Source organism: Erinaceus europaeus (assembly GCF_950295315.1).
Source record: "Erinaceus europaeus chromosome 6 unlocalized genomic scaffold, mEriEur2.1 SUPER_6_unloc_1, whole genome shotgun sequence".
Classification (NCBI taxonomy): domain Eukaryota; kingdom Metazoa; phylum Chordata; class Mammalia; order Eulipotyphla; family Erinaceidae; genus Erinaceus; species Erinaceus europaeus.
Window position 1 is genome coordinate 3,375,965 of NW_026647114.1, and position 4,137 is coordinate 3,380,101.

Genomic DNA, 4,137 nt, shown 5'->3' on the forward strand with positions numbered 1-4,137 from the left:
GTCTCTCTCTTTTCTAACTCCTCCTCTCCTCCCAATTCCTCTGTCTCGGTCCAAAAATAAATAAATATATTAATATATATAAAAGAAAATTGACTTTAAAAATTTTAAAAAATGAAATAGAAAAAGTGGGATAAAGAGCATGTGAGAAACATCACAGTACCTGCCATCATGCCTGGTGCTCCCATGTTGTGTTAGGGCTCAACACCAAGTCTGCAAGCATGGTGATGTGATGTGCACTCTACTGGGGGAGCAAGCTCTGGACCCCTTTGTTTATTTATTTTTATGGATAGAGCACCACTCAGAACTTCTGTATGCTGGGGATCAAACTTGGGGCCTCCTGCATGTGTAGTATGCAGTTTACCACTAACCTATCTCTCAGTTAAATGCTTACAATTTTGAGATAGAGACCTAAGCACAGATCTACTATCCACTGAACTTAGCTTGCTGTATCTGTGTTGCTGTTCAGTGGGGCCAGGAATCAAGCCCAGGGACTCCCATATGTAAGGCATGTGCAGAGTGACTCTTCGAACAGTTGTTAAGTGATTCTACTAAATAAATCTTATCTGCAGTGTCCTGAGAGGTGGTACAGTGAATAAGACATTGGACTCTAAAGCATGAAGTTCTCAGTTTAATCTCTGGCATTGCATAGGTCACAGTGATACTCTAGTTCTTCCCTCACACCTTTCTCTATAATCTTCTGGTAAAGCCTACCTTGAAGCACATGCAGAGCAATTTCTTTGTTTTTTATCTGGGAGCGTTCTTGCTGGCATTCAACTACAAGCCCTGGAAAATTACCAAGACCAAAGACAGATGGGACTTCCCACAAGGCAAACTTAAACAGAAGCAAGATGTTTAAGACAAGGAAACATGAATCAGGAAATTACTACAAAAGATTAAGAACATTTTAGATTTAACAGGCTTTAGAAATGATACCTAAGGGAGCCAGAAGGTAGCACAGTGGGCTAAGCCCACATGGCACAAAGAGCAAGGACCGTTTAGGATCCTGGTTCAAGCCCCCTGCTCTCCACCTGCAGAGGAGTCGCTTCACAGGTAGTAAAGCAGGTCTGCAGGTGTCTCTCTGTCTCTATTCCTCTCTATCTCCCCCTTCTCTCTCAATTTCTCTCTGTCACTATCCAATAACAAACAAAAAAAAGATACATAGATTGCTTTATGGAAAACTGGGAATTGTTATGCAAGTACATACATAACTTTTTTATTCATAAAAGAGAATGAGAGCATCATTATGGTACATGCAATGCCAGGAATCAAACTCAGGACCAGAAGGCGGCTCAGGGGGTAAAGCACATGCTTTACGTAGCATGTGGCTGGGGGTCTGATCCTGGACACCGCAAGTGAACACCACAGGCAGGCAATGGGAGGGACTCCGTGCATAGAGGAGCAGTGCTTTGCATGTCTCCCTCTCTTAAAGGATACAGAATGGAGACTGGCAGGGAGGCTTTTCAGCTGTCCCATGCAGGTGCAAGGTTCTGGGTGGTATTGATCCCCAGGCACAATATTTGAGAAAAAAATTTTAAAAGTCTTTGTATTACTTAAAAGATGTACAGTTAAGAGAACAATATTACCATGATTTTTTTCAAAAAAGCCAATCTGCAGCCCTGGAGGCTGGCACAATGGTTGGAGCTTTGGACACAAGCATGAGGTCCTGAATTCTACCACCAGCATCACATGTTACAGACTGATGCTACAGTGTTTTCTCTCTCTCTCTATCTCTCTCTCTTTCTTCTCCCTTTCTCCCTCACTAATAAATCTTTTAAAAGAGCTCCAGCATATGTAGAAAAAGGGTTCAGACAGACCTAGGATCCAACACATGCAAATCCTGACCTCTTACCACTGAACCACCTCCCAGCTTGCATTAACTGGTTCTTTAAAAGATTTTAATTATTTATATGTGTACATATATTTTATAAACTTTTTTTGAAAATATATGGTACACTTCATGAATTTGTGTGTAATCCTTGAGCAGGGGCCATGCTAATCTTCTCTGTATCATGCCAATTTCAGTATATGTACTACCAAAGCTAGGACTATATTATAATCTTATTTAAAAAGTGTTAAGAGATGGAGACAGTTGGAGTCGGGTGGTGGCACAGCGGGTTAAGCGCACATGGCGCAAAGCTCAAGGACCGGAGGAAAGGTCGTGGTTCGTGGTTCGAGCTCCTGGCTCCCCACCTGCCGGGGAGTCCCTTTACAGGTGGTGAAGCAAGTCTGCAGGTGTCTGTCTTTCTCTCCCCCTCTCTGTCTTCCCCTCCTCTCTCCATTTCTCTCTGTCCTATCCAACAACAACGACATTAATAACCACAACAATGTTAAGCAACCAGGGAAACCAAAAGGAAAAATAAATAAAAATAAAAAAAGAGTGGAAAAGAATAGAAAAGAAAAAAAAGAAAGGGAGACAATAAGACCTTGGTGACAACAACAACAAAAAAATAAAATAACCTATTTATACTCTAGAATTGCAAAATGGCTAGGGCAGTGGATCTGTAGGCATTAAGTCCTGAATTCAATCCCCAGCATTGCATGTGCCATAGTCATGCTCTGCTTCTCTTTTTGGTATTAATAAGTAACATTTTTTTCCTTTTTTTAAATTTCCTTTTTTTTTTAAACCACAGTTCCTGTCCGGTTCCTACCCAGCTCCAAGATTGGCTCCTTCCTGGCTCTGCCCAGCTCCTATTGCAGCTCCCACCTGCCAGTGCCCTGGCCGCCCTGTTGTGCGCAGGCGGACTGCAGTACCCCCAGGACTATCCTTGCAGACACAAGAGCCCCAGGCGCCCCCCGCCCACCCCCCATGGCACAAGGAGCCCAGCCAGGCCCAGGCCTCCTGAAAGGGGTGGGGGGGCGCTGGGAGTGGCCTCCCCGGACCAGCAGTTTGCAAAGTGCCAGACCCTCATCCCAGACCCAACCCGCAGCCTGGCAAATGGCTCAACAGGGGTTCCAGCCAGCCAGCATGGGGCACAGCTCTGAAATGCATTTCTCTTCGAGAGAGACAGAGGCAGAGAAAACACTCCAGTTCTAGAAGTGTGAGGAGACCCCCCAACCTGGACCCACACCCCGCCCCCAGGCCTTCACCTTAGTCTGGGAGCCCGGCTCGCCATGTTGCCCCAGGCCAAACTCCAGGTTCAGGATTCCAAACAGCAGTCCCCCGAGGACCTCGTCGTGGGCCACACCGAGGAAGGACAGCAGGCGCACATTTCGATGGGAATGTGCGCGGAAAGTTCTCTGGGCCTGGCCACTCCCGAAGCCAAGGCAGGCTGGTGGGTTCCACCTGGGTCCCCTCCTGCCCGGGCGGTTGGGGTGGGCGGGAGGCTCACTGCCCGGCCTCGAGCTGCCCGGGTGGGTCCTCACCCTCAGGGCGCTTGGAGCCGCAGGCATGGACATGCTGGGCGAGGCCCTGGGACCCCAGGACCCCTCTCCTGGCTGGAAGGAAAGGGAAGGCCCGCTGCCCAGACTCTCCGACGGGGTCCCTGTGCTTGCGCTCCTGGAAGCCGAAAACAGCGGGATCTGGGGCGCGCAGCCACCCTTCCAGGGTGTCCCTGCCCGGGGTGTGGGGTCTGGGGTCTCGCGCACACCTCCCCCAGGTGCGCCCCTGCCGGGGGTGCGCATGGCCCTTATCCGGGGACTGCCCCGCTCAAGGCCGCTGGATCCTGGGGGTTGGGGGGGGGGGCGCAGCCACCTCTTCGGGGTGTGCCTGGCCCGGGGTAAGGGGTCCAGCGGCGCTGGCGCCTCTGAGGCTGTACCCCGACTTCGCCCCTCCCCCCACCCCGCACCTTCCTGGGCAGGCGCGACACCCGAGCCTTCCAGGACGGGTGGCACCGGGGGCCCCTTACTTGGAATTGGAGGAATGGCAGTAGATGGGCCGAGCACGATGGACATGGCCGCTGCTGTCCAGCACAGCACCGTCATGACTCCCCAGCAGTACTTCCACGCCGGGAGCCTCCGCACAGTCGTGGTCTGGCGCTCAAGTCTCAGACCCGGGCCCCAGCGCTGGGGCCTATGGGTGCGACGCAACTCAACGCAATGCAGCGTGGGGGTGACGTGACGCGACGCGACGCTAAGCAATGCAGCGTGGGGGCGACGGGGCCTCAGGGCGAGGGCCGCAGGGCTCCATGGCGCTGAGCT

At 50.9% G+C, this 4,137-nt stretch overlaps 1 non-coding gene across 1 annotated transcript; it reads right to left on the minus strand.

Annotated features, from left to right (window-relative positions):
* Nucleotides 1–1,939: 1,939 nt before the first annotated feature.
* LOC132536113 (U6 spliceosomal RNA) lies at nucleotides 1,940–2,046 on the minus strand. Its single transcript, XR_009547786.1, has one exon. It is a non-coding gene; the product is annotated as a U6 spliceosomal RNA (small nuclear RNA).
* Between the last annotated feature and the right edge of the window lie 2,091 nt (nucleotides 2,047–4,137).